At 41.8% G+C, this 20,304-nt stretch overlaps 1 pseudogene; it reads right to left on the minus strand.

The window, feature by feature from the left end:
• Positions 1–1,136: 1,136 nt before the first annotated feature.
• LOC139044107 (dehydrogenase/reductase SDR family member 6-like) overlaps positions 1,137–20,304 on the minus strand; it is a 28,305-nt pseudogene continuing 9,137 nt past the window's right edge.

Here is a 20,304-nt window from a genome sequence, read left to right on the forward strand (position 1 = left end):
CCCGGGCGGGCCCGCGGCCTCCACGGGTCCGGGGCTCGGCGGCGCGGCGCTGGCGGCCTTAGGCGCTGTGCGGGCGGGGAGCCGGCGGGAAGGGTCGGGCGAGGCCGCGCGGGGAGGGCGGGCCGGCAGCCCGCGGCGGGGAGCCCGGTTCCCGGGCCGGGCCGTCGCGCGCTCCGGGCGCACCGCGGCGCGTCTTCTCCGAGGCGCCGCGAGAACAGGACCCTTGCAGCGAGCGGCGTGGCGGGCGGCTCGTCCCCTCGGCCGCGTGTTGGCTCGAGCCTCCCGCTGGCCCGCGTGGATGCTGCGGTGCCGGCGGCAGCCCGCGTCCCTCCCCTCCCCTCCCCTCCCTTCCGCTTCGGGTCTGCCTTCCCTGATCGACCCCGCCACCCGAGTGTGAGCCTGGGCGCGCGCCCCTTCCGGGGCATTTCCATGTCCTTCAGAAATAAAGAATTTCTTACCTGTTTTTTACTCCTTTAAGCAACTGCCAGTTTTAATCACCGCTGTTCAGGCGAGACAGACAGTGTCCAGGACCATCCCCAGCAGACAGGAGCCGCTCCTCCTCGTCTCTCAGGTGCTCCTTTGTGGACAGGATGGAGGAACCCAAGTCCCGTCCCATGACCTGGCTCAGGCCGTCTACAATGGTTATTTTCCTACACTGACTCTTCCTCCCTAAAGCTTGAAAGGCTTCTGGTGACATCCAGCTTCCTCTTACCACAGGAGTGAAATGTATTTTTCCTTTTCTTTCAGTCATATGCTCCTCATTGATCCATCAACCTGATTAATTAACCTTACTTTAGAGAACATGAACTTTTGGGCTCCAGTTTACTTTTATTGTTGACACTGTTTTATAGTTCACAGTTAGCTCTGAGAGAACTGACCCTGAGGGTCATGAGTTAATGTTAGAATCCACTGCAATTATTATAACAAAATGTTATCCTTTCATTGTCCATTAAAAATTTCCTTGTTAATATTAATTAACATTCTAAGAGAAAAGACTGCTCATTTATTATCTATATGTGCATCATACCATTTGGTCTTTTGAGGTAGCTACAAATAAAAAACAAACACAAAACGCTAAAACTAAAAGAACAAGAAAAAACTTCCTAGTACTCTCTCATACATGAATTTACTTGAACTTTTTCTTGGAACTTTTATTTTCTTTAGTTTTGTTTCCTGTTATATGATTCATTTATATTTATTTATCCAGAGACTATTTCTAAGTTTTATATCCTCCTGTCTGTTATCCTGGAATTTGGTGAAGAAATCTATACTTAATCTAAAAAATATCCCTCAAACTGATGATACTGCTGATGCAGATCAAGGCTGCCCGCTGGAGAGAAGCCCAAGGCGTCCTGGCCTACATACCGATCTACATCATCCTCCGGGAAGCACAGGACATCCTGACCTCATTGATCTGATTCTTACCCAAAGTTCTAGGACCACCCAATAACCAGACGCCACCTGCAAAGACACCATTTTAACATTTTTTTCATGATCTTTCCTTTGTCTTGTAAAGAAATAACTCACATACCTATGCCTTATAAATTTAGCCCTACCCTCAACCCATTGCAGCCCTTCACCGCCCCTGGGTCCTGTCCCCATGCTGCAGCTCTTCACCGCCCCTGGGTCCTGTCCCCATGCCTGCAGCTCTTCACTGTCCATGGGTCCTGTCCCCATGCTACTCCATGCTATTCTCTTAATAAAAGAGCACTTCTGCCAGACCTCGAGAGTCCAAGAAATCTTTCTTTTGACTCCTCGGCTCGCCAAGCCTGCATCACTGCGTTAGTTAACTATTATGTTTCTTAGGCTCATGTCAAATGTCATTGTTTATTTTAATAAAGATCTTTTAGTTAGACTAAGAAAATAGTACTTAATTCCAAGTGCTAACATCCATTAAGTATAAACACCTGATGATTATTTTTATTTTATATAACAGACCAACATATAGTTCTGAATAGTCTATAGTTCTTTTAACATAAGTTAGTGAAGCCAAACTCCTTCCTACCTTTGCTGTTCATTTATAACGGTGTAAAAATTTTAAATTAGTATCCACATACAGACCAATGCAGACCTGAACAAAAACATCTGAATATTGGGAAATAGAAATGAATACACTTTTCTTTTAAAAAACTTACTTTTTTCCTTCATATTTTAATTTTATATGCTTACAAATTGAGGCTTATTTTAAAAACTATTCTTTTGCAGTGATGTTATTAAGCTACAATGATTTCAAAAGAGATTAATATATTTAAAGAATCAAATTCTTGTGAACAATGACATCCTTAAAAAGGGCTTGTTTTCATTAATATTCCATTAATAGGAAAGAGATGATGAGTGAGTTTTCTTCATAGCCGGGTTTACAGTGTATAGGAAGGGCCTGCCTTCCCAGCAAGGAGATCCTGAATCACAAGCTCCAGCCTCCATCAATGATGACAGGATTACCTGTGATGTAGGCAGACTGTAGTGATAAACACAAGGAGACCCAACAATTAGCCAGGTTTAACACAGGTTGTGTTTCTTCAATTTTTGTATGACTGAGATAACTAAACAATTTACTCTCCTGGTAACAGGAAACTTCACTTAACAAACAGAATTTAGGAAAATTAGAATTAAGTTTCGGGTGATTTAAAACTTCTGAGTGTTCTTGTGATCCAGAGCTAAGTGGCCTCTAGCTGGTGTTTGAGCATGTATCACATTCTACGCAGGGGCTATTAGGTATTTGGTCTCAGAATCAGAAAATTAAGCAGTTTGGTGATATATACCCATTCTCCAAATTAGGATAAAGTCGAGGCTAAAATAGTACACTTTAATTTTGAGACTCAGAACTATTCTAAACTAGCTGAGTTTTATGCCACTAATAAACTTTTGAACATAATCAAGTGTGTCAGTCATAAAGTGGTGGTGTCAATTTACAAATAGAATTGTTTTAAAAGATGGTGTATATTTAGTTGGTCAACATACACAGGTAATTCCACGAACTGGAGCATGCTAAATGTGTTTTTAAAATTTATGTGAATACTAATAATTATCTATTGAACTACAAAAAAATATTCTATACTAACTTCAGACATCTAAATCTGTGTAAAACTAAAGGAGTTAAAAATATTACTGTTTTTTCCCCACAGAATTTTTCATTTTCTAAAGAATTCAAGGTGAAGTGATCCTTGTGGTAGAGGTTTAACAGTCTTTTAACTTAAACATGGATAATAAAGACTCAAATTTGTGTTCTTAGTTTTAAACTCATCTAAAGCCTGAGACGATGGAAGAGGCAAGAAGGAAAGACATCATAATAGGAGAACAGAATTTTTTTTTTTTTAGGAAGAGTAGCCCTATGCTAAGATCTACTGCCAATCGTCCTCTTTTTTTTTTTTTTTTTTTTGCTGAGGAAGACTGGCCCTGAGCTAACATCCATGCCCATCTTCTTCTACTTTATATGTGGGATGCCTGCCATAGCATGGCTTGACAAGCGGTGCATAGGTCCACACCTGGGATCCAAACCAGTGAACCCCTAGCCACCAAAGTGCAGACTGCAAACTTAACTGCTGCGCCACCAGGCTGGCCCCAAGTTCAATATATGAAAACGGATCATATAAAGCAGATAAATCAGTTTATCAAGAAACAACCCCAATTCCCTCAAGTTTTTTTAAAAAGGCAAGTTCTCTGTTTTATATATGGACTCCTCTGGTCTCCTCTAAAAGGCCAATGGTCCTTTTGTTGCACATTTCAAGCCAGAACATTTCTAAATATTTGGTAACTTAAGTTCTGGCTAAACAAGGACAATTTAGCTTATCAGCAGTACCTCAAAATCAAGTGAGCTCTTCTGAAGATATAGATTCAGAGAAATCACAAAAGCCAATGTATGCTCCATTAATCAAATGCCTAGCAATTTCCCCAGCTATTAACAGCTGTTGTAATAGTTCTGACAAGTAGTAACTGCTCTGTCACTAAAACATTTCAACCCTTCTATCTGCCACATTCATCAACCACCTCATGTGCACCAAATCACTGTAAAGAGGAGCTAAGTGGCCAGTGACACACCTCTCTCCTGCCTGCTCCCTTTTCCTTCTTTCTGCTCACACGTTAGTTTCCAGGGCATGTAACATTTCAAGACATAACATAGGGGGATATTCTTGTGCTCTATTCCTTATAAATGTAGTTTCTGCCTTCACAGTTGTAAGCCATTTAAAAATATACAATAGCCATTAAGGAAGAAACTGGGGGGCTGGCCCGGTGGCGCAGTGGTTAAGTTCGCACATTCCGCTTCTCAGCGGCCCGGGATTCGCTGGTTTGAATCCTGGGTGTGGACATGGTACCGCTTGGCATGCCATGCTGTGGCAGGTGTCCCACATATATAAAGTAGAGGAAGATGGGCACGGATGTTAGCTCAGGGCCAGGCTTCCTCAGCAAAAAACAGAAGGACTGGCAGTAGTTAGCTCAGGGCTAATCTTCCTCAAAAAAAAAAAAAAGGAAGAAACTGGTTACTAAATAGATGCAAAGTGGAAAGAGACAGAATTAGGAATTTCCATATATGATGACAAACAGTAAAAATTCATAGGAAAAGAGTCAGTGGGATTCTTCTAAATAAGTTTCCAGTAAAACTAAGAACACCAGATGCCAATTCTGTGTCTCCTGGACACAATTATATCTGGTTAACTCTCTCCCCATTTCACCTGAAGCTCTCATGATTTTGGAGGTTCGTTTGATTTACACTTAATCAAGGCTTCCCCAACTGTAATTTTTGAAAGTAACTGTTTCTCATAAAATTGAGTGATTTAATTTTTTTCCATCCTCCATTTTATTTGCTACAAGATTTGGTGACATATAAACTTGAATGAGGAAGAGTTAGTGGCTCAGATCAAAGTGGTCTTTCTTTGAGCAAATTAAATCAGAACTTATCCCTACCTCGTAAATGCAGCAACTTAACGATCATATGCTGTAACTCTGTAAAATGACATTACTTGATGAGCAAAAATAGCGGGCCAATGTGATTGAGAATAATGACCTCCCTGGGAAGAATAGCGCTTACTTCATCAGAAGCCAGGTACACGCAGAGCAGGGCTATTTCTTCTGCGGTTGCAAATCTTCCCGTCCTCTGTCTCTTCAGGAAGTCGCTCCGTGCCTGTGACCAGACACCACACCAGACATCAGTGGTGTGAGCTAAAGTATGAACTCACTGGCAGCACCTTCAGGAGGCAAAGCAAGAGAGATCTACAGAGGCCACTGGCCTGCTGCCTCGATTATTCACGCATGATACATGAGAGTATCATTAATATTATTAACTGTGGGCCACGCAGGACTATGGTGACTCCTACGCTGCTCAAACTATTTGTGTTATACTAAAACCTACAGACACTGTGACAGATCAGGAAGTTAATCTTAAAGTAGAGGGTTTTTAAATTTTTCTGAAAATGTGGTGAAATATACATAATATAAAATTTATCATCTTAACCATTTTTAAGTGTACAGTTCAGTAGCATGAAGTGCATTCACACTGTTGTGCAACCAATCTCCAGAAGTCTCTTCATCTTGCAAAGCTGAAACTCTATGCCTACTAAACACTAACTCCCCAGGCCCCTCCCCCAGGCCCGGCTACTACCCTTCTACTTTCTGTCTCTATGCATTTGTCTACTCTGCGTAAGGAAGAGGGCATTTTTTTTAACTAAAAGATTTAAACACATTTAATATAGGAGACATACCTCTTCAGGGTTTGGTCTGGCTTGTATTCTTTCTTGCAGAGATGGGGTATCAACGGTTCCTAAATCAAAGGGTGACATTCAGCTTGGTTACTTACTTAGACTGAAAAAGAAATTGGCAACTCAACTTTAAACTTCCTTTCCGTAGGATACAGGTACCAGAGAAATCCTGTCCATAACTTGGAACAGCAATTTCACCTCTTCTGCCTGCCCTTTTATTTCATAGGCTTATAACTTCTTTAACAGCATTTCCATGATTTTTAAAAGCACAGACTACAATTCACTATGACACTAGGCAGGGACTCTGAGTGAAACACCAGCATTTTAGTCGCATTACACTGACATGATACTTTATGGACTGTATGCAGTTTTACAGGTATTATCTCAGTAATCCTCACAACAACCCTGAGGGCTAGGTAATATCACACAATTCTTTACCAGTACAAGGACCCACATTGTCTCAATGATCTCAAAACCATTCTTTGCTGTCACGTTCACTCTGAATCCTCAGGGACAGCTCCATGCTTGTCACAGTCCTTGGTTCTAAATTTTCCTCATTATCTTGCCAGTTTTCATTGGCTTCAAATTCCTATTTTAACATTGTTTCATGTTTTTCATTGAAAAATATAATTTACAATATTTTACTTAAAAAAAGAAAAATAAGAATGACACTAAAATTTTTACAACCCCACTTAGTTCACCTTCCTACAGAGCAAGTTCCCCAGACTTTTTTTGTTAACGTATGTAACCTGTAAATTCTCAGGAAGCCTCTTTCTGACTGACAGTACTCCAGGAGGCCACACGGTCTTCCTACGGTCACGGAAAATGATCTGCAGTCATCCTTCAGGTCCATCTTTAGAGCGGGCTCCTCACAGCACTGCAGATTTGAGGTCTGCTCAGAAATAATTCCTTAAATTTATGACCATTTGCCATTTCTCTGGAGAGGCTGGGAAGCTTCAAAATTTGCACTTTCTGACACTTTTCTGTCTAAGAACCCTTTCTTTAGCTTCTTTCTCCTCTCACATTTTACTCGGAGGGGCGGCACTCTCCCCACTCTGGGATGAAATTGCCTTCGCTACATTGCCTGGTTCATTAGAAACATTTTATACCTTCCATGTCACTGCAGCCAATAGTGCTGATAAAATTTCTGAAACCACATAACAAAGACCCCCTTGTATCCAGTTTCAGACAACATTTTTTTTTTTAAAGATTTTATTTTTTTCCTTTTTCTCCCCAAAGCCCCCCGGTACATAGTTGTATATTCTTCGTTGTGGGTCCTTCTAGTTGTGGTATGTGGGACGCTGCCTCAGCGTGGTCTGATGAGCAGTGCCATGTCTGTGCCCAGGATTCGAACCAACGAAACACTGGGCCGCCTGCAGCGGAGCTCGCGAACTTAACCACTCGGCCACGGGGCCAGCCCCTCAGACAACATTTTGCTTACTTCTCTCATCAACAGCCTCCTTAAAGTCCAAAATTTCACCAGCAGTGTGCTCAAGATGCCTTGAGCTTCTCTAACACTCTCCTCAAAATCCTTACAGCTTCTACAGCTTCCTCCCACTGAGGAAAATGAGCGTCACATCTTACATGTGGCCAGTATGAATGGCCATTAAATGAGAGCTGTGGATCAAGCCTATGCCTTCTGCTTCATTCCACTGTCACCTGACTCTGCTGTGTCCATGGCACAGGCTGACACACCATGCTACTGTCTACCCAAGTCGTGCTGACCAGCTGTGACTCTACAGCCATCAGCACCATCCCACACACACTCATTCCCCATCATGTTTCCTTCTGGGACTGGGTCAGTGAGTCACAGCTAGTTCCTTGTCCCAGAGAATTTGATAACATATTTTCCAATCTTCTGAAAAGGCTAGCTGCTAAAACAATCACATTTTCCAAATCATTTTGCCATTTATTCCACCGGGTAAATGGTACCAAGAACAGCTAGGCTCAGGTATCACCAGTTTGTATGTTAAAACCAAGTGAAACTGTCTCTTCTGTATCCTCCTGTTTCTTAGTGTTACCGATGTTTACCTTTTTAGTCCAAGAAAAATTATACACAACACCTCCATAAGGGGAATGCTGTAGCTTGAAAGTGACAAGAAATTTTCACATATTGAGGTATATGGGGTAGCTATTTTGGTTTAAAACTGATTTGGCTTGAACTAAAGACACCTGACTTATAGCCTATCAAACATCTGCCTTAACCATTAAAGAGGGCATTATGCATTATCTCAAAGTAAAAGAAGGCACTCTTTGAAGATAAGGATGCACACTTCCCCTCCTGTGCCCACCAGTATCAGAACTCTTTAAAGATAAGTTCCCCTTCCTGACATCAGGGTCATGTTGACCTGCTTGCTAATTTGCAACTGAGTATCTCTCTGAAACTTTGATGAATATGTATCCTGGGTGTGTTTTATGGATGTTCTGTGTTCTAAAAAGGTATAAAACTGTACTGAAAACCATGCCTCTCTGGAACGCTTTCTTCCTTTGTAGAGACTGCCTGATTCAAGTAAAACGCACCTTATCTTTCTTATCTATAAAATGGTTATTGGTTATTCTGTGTCAACAAAAGGTATATAGTCGTCTTCCCTCTTTAATAAATCAGTGGTTTTCAACCTGAGGGGAGACCAGGCTGGATTACATCAGAATCTCCTGTGGGGCTGTCCAGCCTATTCCCCGTCAACTCCCCCCCAGATCCTAGCATACCCTCCAGGTCGTGAAAGGTCCCACAGGGAACTGCAATGCTTCCCCTCCTCAATCCCCACACCAGCTGTGAACTACTGAGAAAAACCTGGATCCTGGATGTTCATTTCATTTCTTTCCAGAGAGGAAGTTAGTAATTCTTCTTAGGTAGCCTATATTCATTTTGGTCAGTGGAACCAGGTGAAAGGGCATATCTAATTAATAGACACACCTACAGATATTAAGAAAATGAGAAGTCATTCCTAAGAAATAGGTTATTGAATGCTTTAGTTTGGACACATTGAATGTCCTTGCTACTAATAAGTTCTGCTTTTCTCCTTTCTTTTATGAGCGGTCAGCACATTTGGGTGAAGAGCCAAACAGTAAATATTCTTGGTGTTAAGAACCATTTGTTTTCAACTCTGCTGTTGTAGGATGAAAGCAGTCATTGCCAATACAAGAAGCAAACTGGGTGTGGATGTGTTCCAATAAAACTATATTTACAAAATAGGCGGTGGGCTGGATTTGGCCTGCAGGCCATAGTTTGCTGACTCACTTTGTATAGCATCAAGGAAGGTATTAATCCCTCCTTTTTATCCCTGGGCCAACCCAGGTGATTTCCACGGCAGAGCCCCTGTGTTCTGGGAGGCTCCTCTTACTTTCTTCCGCTGTCCTGTGAGCATGGGCTACTTTTCATCTTCCCCCCGACACAGTCATCCCTGGTCTGCTTCCAAAACAGTAAGCCCTGGTGACTCATGTCTCTTAACCCAGTGGTTTAGAATTGCCGCCACGTGCATGAGCAGCATGTAAACTGTTTGCCTCAGTGGCTTATTCCTGATGACTTAGGATCTCTCTCCCAACTGACTGTTAGACTGTTACCTTAACAGGATGGGACTCTTTCCCTTTTGAACTTGTCCCAATGACAGGCCACAGTAACAGGTAGTAAACAAGCTTATGGAGATCTCTCTCACAGTGGCAAGTGGGATGTCACAAAGGACAATTTCATAGCCCTGTGGAGCCTAACTCACCTGGACACACACAGTTGCACCTGATCCCCTGCTGGATGAAGTCTGCAGCCACGGACTTTGTGAGGCCAATCACGGCTGCCTTGGTTGTGCTGTAGACACATCTGTTCACAACTCCTGAGGATGAAGAGAAGGTTCGACAAGTGAAGGAATGAAAAACACAGTCTCCTCTAGAAAGGGAACACAAATTAGTGTCCCCAGTAACCAGTGTCATGCTTCCTCTCACCCCACTGTTTTTTAAAAATTGATATCAGGTTTTCTCCCTTAATAGGGTGAGTTTCTGAATTTAGGAAAATAGTATCATTATCGGCACAACTCAACTGAGACTCAGGTGTTGAGATGCTGCACTTAAATGACAAGTGGTTTTAGTTTTTCATCATCAGCTGGGAGAAACCTTAGGCAGATTCCAAAAGAAAATTAGGAGTGACATCGGCATCATGGTGGAGTGAGCTGTTCCCTTTGTCTCTCCCTCTTCGAACTACAACTAAATGGTCATTCATTGATCAGCAGAAGATACCCACACAGCACCTCAGGATGCCTGAGAGACCTGCGCAGCTATACATTTGAAGGGGGATGGACTACCCCTGGAGAGGTGGTGGAGATAGGTGAGTACTCTTCTGGTCCCCCAGCAGACCTGTACACGCATGCAGCTGCTCTCCCAGCTGGAGGCCCATAGTACTGCTGCAGCCCCAAGGGTGGGAGCGTGCCTCGGCGTGACCACAGGAACAGGTGATGGCAGCCCTGAGCCCCCGCACGATCGCTTTCTCGTCTGGTGGGAGAGCCCAGAGCCACTGCAGTCCCAGGGAATGGCTAGGCTCAGACCCAGTGGGGAGGCCCTGCCCACAAAGCACTAATGGCTGGTGTGACCTAGGAGCAGATGGCAGTGGAGCTGTGCACCCAGGCAAACAAATTCCCAGCTGCCTTGAATGCCCATAGTACCACTGCAGCCCCAAGGGGTGGACTGCAACTCAGTGGGACTGTGGGAGCAGGCAGCAGCCCTGAGCTCCTGCATAATCGCTTTCTTGTCTGGTGGGAGAGTCCACAGGGCCTCTGCAGTCCCAACAAGTGGCCCAGGCTCGGACAAGCAGGGCTGACAGGGATCACGGTGGGCTCAGATTACACAGGTGCTGCCCCCTCTCCAGTGGTGGCAGGTGGAATGTATGACCAGATACTATCAGTATGCAAATGCACAAATCCACCCCATTGAATGGTATGAAGTATATTAATACTCCTGACCAGAAGGAAAAAGACAAATACTCAGAAAGCAATCCTGAAGGCACAGAAGTCTACAATCTAAATGACAGAGAATTCAAAATGGCCATCATAAAATACTCAATAAGTTATGAGAACTCAGAAAGACCGTTCAATGAAATCAGGAACAAAATTAATGAACGGAGAGAATTCTTCACAAAAGAGATTGAAACTATAAAGAAAAAAACGATCAGAAATGTTGGAGATGAAAACACAATAAATGAGATAAAGAAAAATTTGGAGACCTTGAATGACAGAGCTGATATTACGGAGGATAAAATTAGCAATTTAGTGAACAGAAATACAGGTATTCCAGAGGGAGAAGAGAAGGAGAATGGAGCACAAAACTTGTTCAAAGAAATAATAGCTGAAAACTTCCCAACCCTGGGGAAAGAGCTGGAATTAGAAGTAAAAGAAGCTAAGAGAACTCCTAATTGCATCAATGTAAAAAGACTTTCTCCAAGGCATGGATTAGTAAAACTGGCAAAACTTAATGGCACGGAAAAAATACTAAGGACAGTAAAGCAGAAGAAAATCACCTACAAAGGAAACCCCACCAGGCTTTAATTGGATTTCTCAGCAGAAACCTTACAGGCTAGGAGAGACTGGAATGATATATTAAAAATTCTGAAAGACAAAAACTCTAAGCCAAGAATACTCTATCCAGCAAACATATCCTTCAGATATCATGGAGAAATAAAATCTTTCCCAGATAAACAAAAGCTCAGGGAGTTCATTGCCACAAGGCCCCCTACAAGATTTGATCAAGAAGGCCTTCATACCTGAAAAGAAGAAGAAAGGGTTTACACAGCCTTCAGCAAGGAGATAAACAGGCAGACAAAATCAGAAAATTGCAACTCTTTATCAGAACAGATTAGCATAACATTAAAGATGAAGGGAAGGAAAATATCAAGAATAAATATAGTCTCATCATTTTAACCACAAACTCACAACACAAAATGGAACAAGTTGTGACAACAATAATGCAGAAGGCGAAGGGGAAAGGGATGGAAACTGCTTAGTCAAAAGAGATAAGAGTCTATCAGAAATGGACTATCTCATCTATGAGATCTTGTACACAAAGTGCAGGTTAACCACTAAAAAAATCACAACTGAGACACAAATGATAAATAAGCAGAAAACTGAGAAAACCATCATAGAGAGCCACCAAACTGAATCATCCGTCTGAAATACACGGGATAAGAAAAAGGGAAATACAGAACAACTGGGAAACAAGTGATAAAATGGCAGCATTAAGCCCTCATATATCAGTAATCACTCTAAATGCAAATGGATTAAATTCCCCAATCAAAAGACATAGAATAGCTGGATGAATTAGAAAACAAGACCCAACAATATGCTGCCTCCAGGAAACACGTCTCAGTTCTAAAGACAAACAAGCTTAGAGTAAAAGGATGGAAGACAATACTCCAAACCAATGGCAAACAAAAGAAAGCAGGTGTTGCCATATTTACAGCAGACAAAGTAGACTTCAAGATAAAAAAGACAATGAGATGGGGCCAGCCTGGTAATGTAGTGGTTAAGTTCACGTGCTCTGATTTGGAGGCCTAGGGTTCATGGGTTCAGATCTTGGGCGTGGACCTACACATTGCCCATCAAGCCATGATATGGTGGCATCCCATATACAAAAGAGGAAGACTGGCATGGACATTAGCTCAGGGCCAATCTTCCTCACCCAAAAAAAAAAAAAAGGCAATGGGAGACAAAGAAGGGCAGTATATAACAACAAAAGGGACACTCCACCAAAAGGATTTAACACATATGTGTATGTAACCCAGGAGCACCAAAGTACATAAAGCACCTATTAACTGACCTAAAAGGAGACATTAACAGCAACACAGTAATAGCAGGTGATGTTAACACCCCACTTTCATCAATGGATAGACCATCCAGAGAGAAGCTCAACAAGGAAATAGTGGAACTAAATGAATTACAGACCAGACAGACTTAATAGATATATATAGAACACTCCACCCAAAAGCCAGCAGAATACACATTCTTCTCAGGTGCACGTGGAACATTCTCAAAGAAGGACCACATGTTGGGAAATAAGGCAAGCCTCAATAAATTTAAGAAGATCGAAATCATATCAAGCATCTTTTCCAACCATAATACTATAAAACTAGAAATCAACTACAAGAAAAAAGCTGGGAAAGAGATAAACATGCAGAGACTAAACAACAACCTACTGAGCAACCAATGGATCATTGAAGAAATTAAAGGAGAAATCAAAAAACAACTGGAGACAAATAAAAATGAAAATACACGATACCAACTCACATGGAATGCAGCAAAAGTGGTCCTGAGAGGGAAATTCATGGCAATATAGGCCCACCTTAACCAATAAGAAAAATCTCAAATAAGCAATCAAATTACGCCTAACAGAATTAGAAAAAGAAGAACAAAAAAGGCCCAAAGTCAGCAAAAGGAGGGAAATAATAAAAATTAGAGCAGAAATAAATGAATTGAAACCAAAAAAACAGTAGACAGGATCAATGAAACTAAGACCTAGTTCTTTGAGAAGAAAAACAAAATTGACAAACCCTTGGCCAGACTCACTAATTTAAAAAAAAGAGAGAAGGCTCAAATAAAATTAGAAGTGAAAGAGGAGAAATTACAATGGATACCACAGAAATACAAAGAATTATAAGAGAATACTATGAAAAACCATATGCCAACAAATTGGACAATCTGGAAGAAATGGATAAATTCTTAGACTCATACAACCTCCCAAACTGAACCAAGAAGAAACAGAGAATCTGAATATACCAATCACAAGTAAAGAGATTGAAACAGTAATCAAAAGTCTTCCAAAAAATAAAAGTCCAGGACCAGATGGCTTCTCTGGAGAATTCTACCAAACACTCAAAGAAGATTTAATACCTATCCTTCTCAAACTATTCCAAAAAATTGAAGATGATGAAATACTTCCTAACACATTTTATGAGGCCAATATCACCCTGATCCCAAAGCCAGACAAAGACAACACAAAGAAGGAAAATTACAGGCCAATATTGCTGATGAACATAGACGAAGAATCCTCAACAAAACATTGGTAAACCAAATACAGCATCACATTAAAAGGATAATACAACATGATCAAGTGGGATTTATTCCAGGGATGCAGGGATGGTTCAACACCTGCAAATCAATCAATATGATACACATTAACAAAATGAGGAATAAAAACCACATGATCATCTCAAGAGATGCAGAGAAAGCATTTAACTAGAGCCAACATCCATTTATGATAAAAACTCTCAATAAAATGGGTAGTGAAGGAAAGTACCTCAACATAATAAAGGCCATATATGACAAACCCACAGCCAACATCATACTCAATGGGGAAAAACTGAAAGACATTCCTCTGAGAACAGGAACGAGACAATGGTGCCCACTCTCACCACTCTTATTCCACGTAGTCCTGGAGGTTTTGGCCAGAGCAATTAGGCAAGAGAAAGAAAGAAAAGGAATCCAAATTGGCAAGGAAGAAGTCAAACTCTTGCTGTTTTCAGATGATATGATTTTATATATATAAAACCCTAAAGAATCCATAGGAAAACTATTAGAAACAAGCAACAACTACAGCAAAGTTGCAGGGTACAAAGTCAGCTTACAAAAGTCAGTTGCATTTCTATACTCTAATAACAAACTAACAGAAAGAGAACTTAAGAATACAATCCCATATACAATCCCAACAAAAAGAATAAAATATCTAGGAATAAATTTAACCAAGGAGGTGAAAGACTTACACAATGAAAACTTTAAGACGTTAAATGAAAGAAATTGATGATGACATAAAGAAATGGAAAGATATTCCAGGCTCATGGACTGGAAGAATAAACATAGTTAAAACTTGCATACTACCTAAAGCAACCTACAGATTCAATGCAATCCCAATCAGAATCCCAATGATGTGGAAATAGAACAAAGAATCCTAAAATTTACATGGGGCAACAAAAGGCCCCGAATAGCCAAAACAATCTTGAGAAAAAAGAATGAAGCTGGACACATCACAATCCCTGACTTCAAAATATACTACAAAGCTGTAGTAATCAAAACAACATGGTACTGGTACAAGAACAAGCACACAGATCAATGGAACAGCACTGAAAGCCCAGAAATAAACCCACACATCTACGGACAGTTAATCTTCGACAAAGGAGGCAAGAACATACAATGGAGAACGGAAAGTCTCTTCAATAAATGGTGCTGGGAAAACTGGACAGAAATATGCAAAAGAATGAAGTTAGACCATTATCTTTTGCCACACACAAAAATTAACTCAAAACAGATTAAAGACTTGAAGCTAAGATGTGAAACCATAAAACTCCCAGAAGAAAATATAAGCAGTACACTCTTGGATATCAGTCTTAGCAGTATCTTTTCGAATACCATTTTTACTTGGACAAGGGAAACAAAAGAAAAAAATAAACAAATGGGACTTCATTGGACTAAAGAGCTTCTGCAAGGCAAAGGAAACCAGGAACAAAACAAAAAGACAACCCACCAACTGAGAGAAAATATTTGCAAATCATAAATCCAACAAGGTGTTAATTTCCAAAATAGACAAAGAACTCATACATCTCAACAACAAACAAGCTGATCCAAAAATGGGCAGAGGACACGAACAGACATTTTTCCAAAGAAGATATATAGATGGCCAACAGGCACATGAAAAGATGTTCAACATCACTAATTATTAGGGAAATGCAAATCAAAAATACAATGAGATATCACCTTTTACCTGTTAAAATGGCTATAATTACCAAGAGAAAAACCAAAAAATGTTGCAGAGGATGTGGAGAAAAGGGAAGCCTCATCCACTGCTGGTGGGAATGCAAACTGGTGTAGCCACCATGGAAAACAGTATGGAGATTCCTCAGAAAGTTAAAAATAGAAATAACCATACCACCCACCTATTCCACTACTGAGTATTTATCCAAAGATCATGAAAACATGAATGTGTAAAGATATATGCACCCCTATGTTCACTGCAGCATTATTCACAATAGCCAAGATGTGGAAGCAACCCAAGAGTCCACCGACTGATGAATGGATAAAGATGTGGTATATATACAACGGAATACTACTCAGCCATAAAAAAGACAAAATTGTCCCATTCACCACAACATGGATGGACCTGGAGGGTAATATGCTAAGCAAAATAGGCCAGATAGAGAAAGACAAACACCATATGATTTCACTCATATGTGGAAGAAAAACTAACACATGGACAAAGAAAACAGTTTAGTGGTTACCAGGGGGAAGGGGGTTAGGGTGTGGGCACAAGGGGTGAAGAGGCACCATTTATAAGGTGCACAGAGTTCATTGACCTCCCCACCTTCCAAGGATACTGGGCCTGGGCCCTACACAAAGGAATGTGTCTGGGCTCAGGGCCACTTCGGCCCTGACTCTAAGGCACAAGTTACAAAGAATGAGTCCTGTGTCATGTTCCTTGTCTGGGCTGGCCACCCTGACGGGCACCTGACAGGACTTTAGAAACATCCTATCCATGGGAACGAAAAAGATAGAAGCACCCCATCTGTGGGAACAAGAAGAAATAACTCAAAATATCCAAATGTCTAAAACCCTGAGTCAGAACCCAGAGAAACCTTAGGGTAAAAGGGAGTCACAGGCATAGAACAATTGGGAGTCTCACTGAGGAAAGGACACCTTGCCTCAGACCCGGACAATCGGCACTCCCACCCGCCGTACAAACTATTGGGACTTCCCCAGCTGATTGTGGTGTGGATGTTGTAAGTACCGATTTGTTGTTCTCCCTTATGCCCACTCCTTGTTCTGTTTCCCTTTATCCAAAACCTTTGATTGCTGAAACAACCAAATAGCCTTGGCGGTGCCTGTCATTCCTTGCCCTTTGCGGCTGCGGGCAACATATGGTGACTGAAAAATAATAATGCACAACTGAAACTTCACAGTGTTATAAACTATTATGACCTCAATAAAATAAAAAAGATAAAAAAAGAAAACTGGCGCAGTGGTTAAGTTTGCACGTTCTGCTTTGGCAGCCTGGGGTTCGCCGGTTTGGATCCCGGGTGTGGACACAGCACCGCTTATCAAGCCATGCTGTGGCAGGTGTCCCACATATAAAGTAGAGGAAGATGGACATGGATGTTAGCTCAGGGCCAGCTTTCCTCAGCAAAAAGAGGAGGATTGGCGGCAGATGTTAGCTGAGGGCTAATCTTCCTCAAAAAAAAAAAAAGAAAGAAAAGAAAAGAAAATTAGGGTAAAGCAAAGCAAAACAAAAGTCCAAGAAGCTTAGGCATTTCTTTGCATTTCTCTCTCATGCAGGCTTAATGTGTGTATCCTCGCAAAGAGAAGGAATGTTCTCTCAGCAGTGGCTATTTCTTTTTTTGTTTTTTTTTTGTAACAGAGCTTTGTATGAAGTGCTGTGACAATACGGGAAGTAACTCTGCCTGTGGGCTTGGGGGGGTGCTTCACAAAGACAGTTGATCTGGGCCCTAAACGAGAAGTCAAGTTGAAGGGCCAGGATTGCAGTGCAAGATGGAGATAAGGGCACAGTCTGGCACACATGGATTTTCAAGTTTAAAATGAAATAGCTGGGGCCAGCCTGGTGGCTCAGTGGTTAAGTGCGCGTGTTCCGCTTTAGTGGAACTATCACATGGTGGAAGACGTGTGTTTGCCTGAGCCTCTCCCCACTCCCCGTTTTGGACTGTGAACTCTCTGGGGGCAGGGGCACACAGTAGGTGTTCAATACATTTTTGATTAATCAAATGAATAAATGTTTCCTTCTCCCACTTTGATCTCCACTGCCATATCCATTAGAAGAACTAAACGGGAGAGCACAAAAAACAAACTTTCATTTAATGTCACTGGATCACATGTAAGATGAAAGGACTGGTAGACAAGGAACTTAATACTAATTTTAAAAGAGCAGTTTTGAAGTTATGGGTAAGTTTTATCATATCTGCTATGCTTGTTTCCAAAACCCTTAGCTTGTGAAGATTATGAGTATGTTCATCACAACCCCCAGAGGAAAACAGACTTACCTTTGATGCTGGAAGCCACAGAGGACATGTTGATAATATTGCCAGATTTGTGAGCATCTGCCAAAATAAAACAAATAATAAAAAAAAAAATGCCACTCTGCAGGCTAAAAATACTACCTCTTTAAAAGATCTGCATTTACTCTGGGTTTGCAGAACCATCTTATTAGCTGTTAACATGAAGTACTATTAAGCAGTCTTAACAACCTCCTCATCACTGCTGGGAACTGATGGCAGAGTACACTCTCACTGGCAAGAACATCTCCCAGGGGGACTACCACCTTCCCTGTCACAAGAGTATCAGCAAGACTGAGGATGAACTCTAAGCCAGTGCAAATGAATGTTCATATTTACTGTGTTCCTGATGTTAGAAAACTCTTACTCCAGTGAACACATTATTTGATGAATACCTACAGTGGCTGGGTATTGTGTAGGTCCAGGAGATTCAAAGATAAGTGACACAGTCCCTGCCTATGGAGAGCTGCCAGTCTGACTGGGTGGCTGACATAATCAGCATCCAGAGACAGCATGGGCCTTCACAGAGAACAGGTGGTGGGTGGTAGGAAGGGGCCAATCCACTGTTGGACACTCAGAGGAGGGCTCCTAGGAGGAAATATGTGGGTCGATTTTTGAAAACTAGAGTATTAGTGTAACCGTGGGCCCTCCAGGACCAGTTCAACTGACCCCGTCTTACCAACAGAGTAATAAGAGTGGGTTTTCAGGAACTGAGAGTCCCCCCTTGTCCAGTTCAGGCCAGGTAAGACCACCATTCCATCAAGTGGGCCTGCGCAAATGCCTGTTAAGTAATCTTTTTGACATCAAAGGGCTGAAAACTCCACCCTCAGATCATGCCAACATCACCATTCTGTGAATATGCGTCCTATGAAGAGCCATGGAGCTGACTGCACTTGCACAGATCATCACTCACCTCATTTCTCACCTCCAAGTATCCGTCTCCACCCTTCAGACCACCCTGCCCTTCATCCCATAAATTTTGCCCCAAGTCCTTGATCAGGGAGACAGATCTGAGAGAATACGCCTCCTGTCTCTTTGCAGATCAAGCTAGCAATAAAGCTTTTTTCTTTCCCCAAATCTGATGCTGTAATTAATTGTTTTTTTTCTACGTGCATTGGGTAGGAGAACCCCATTTTTGTGGAGTAACAGTCAGAAAAACAAAAGAGAAGTGTGTTTTAAGGAATGAGAACCATAGGTATAAAGGTTCTATTATGGAACTGGGGGGAAGGGATGGGTCTGGCTGGAAGGCAGGCCCTGGGAGGAAAGAGGCCTTAGAGGCCAACAGGGACTAAATTTAGGAATTTGGGATTTCCCCTGAAGATAAGGCAGGCCTTAGTGCAGAGGAGGAGCGGTATGTCTAGATCCGGGGATTACAGGTTCCTCTGGCAGCCTATGCTGGAGACGACTGGAAGCTGCAGTAGTGGTTCGGGAAAGGAGTGGTAAAAGCAGACACAGCAGGCAGAGCTCAGTCCATGGCCACATGCACTGATGGCAGCCTCCTGTCAAGGGCAGTGTTTCCTAAAAATACGTCCTGCAGGATTTCCCCACTCAATTGTGAACTTTGAGAGAGGAGGGTCTGGGGCTGTGTTGTCCTCCTAGACAAGGGGCACAGTAGGCGGTCAATACGTTTTGATGAATTAAGATCTCCTGAGGTGCTAGTTTAAAGTGCAGATTACTGGGCCCTGCCCCAGACCTAAAAGAATATATAATGAAACAGGCTGCTATGACTTAAAAAATGTTTTGTTTTCAATGAACTTACACTTTATTAATTATAACACATACGTATGTTTTCAAGATAATATTATGTACATGCAAGGGCATGGGTACTCATAAACGTTTTGGAGGAAGAAGCAAGAGGTTGAGAGAATGGGCCTAATGGGCACTAACTTTTCATGGAAGTCAGAGGCTGGGAGGATGACTATAGAGAACAAGGGGAGATGGTGGCCACGAGAGAGTGGGGAAGAGTTCAAATAACTGCCAGGAGGAAAAGGGAGAATATCAACTAGAGAACAGAGGAAGGAAAACCAGGATATACTCTATCATGAAAATCAAGTGAAGTTTCTAAAAGAGCAGAGTCTTGAGAGGCAGTGTAAAGGGTCTAGAGAAAAAAGTCACTTCCGTTGGGGTGAGTTTCTCCAGTAGCTTTCAGACAGAGGCAGGAATGGAGACGGTGAATGATCGAATGGATCAGGGATGAGGCTGCCAAGATTATACATCTCTTTATGGTCATCTTCCTACTTTCCGTTTTGATACTTAGCTACCAATCATACTAAAAGCAGAGAGTCTGAAACCAGCCTATGGCATGGTGCTGGAGACAGCGAAGGACACCGGGAGAGGCTGAGGTGACCCACCAAGTCAAGGAAGATGGAGGGGAGAATATATTTAACTCAACTTGTGTGTCTATAAAATAAAGAGAATCATAATGAAATGGGGTCCTCATAAAAAACACTAGGAAAATTAGTAGAGTAGAATGGTGTTGAAAACTAAGCCTTAAAATTATTCTTTCTTATCCATTTTAGCAAATAACCCATTTTACTTTATTGTTCCAGTTTTATTGAAATATAATTAACATACATAATCCATTTTTAA

Source organism: Equus asinus, unplaced genomic scaffold (genome assembly GCF_041296235.1).
Source record: "Equus asinus isolate D_3611 breed Donkey unplaced genomic scaffold, EquAss-T2T_v2 contig_591, whole genome shotgun sequence".
Taxonomy (NCBI): Eukaryota; Metazoa; Chordata; class Mammalia; order Perissodactyla; family Equidae; genus Equus; species Equus asinus.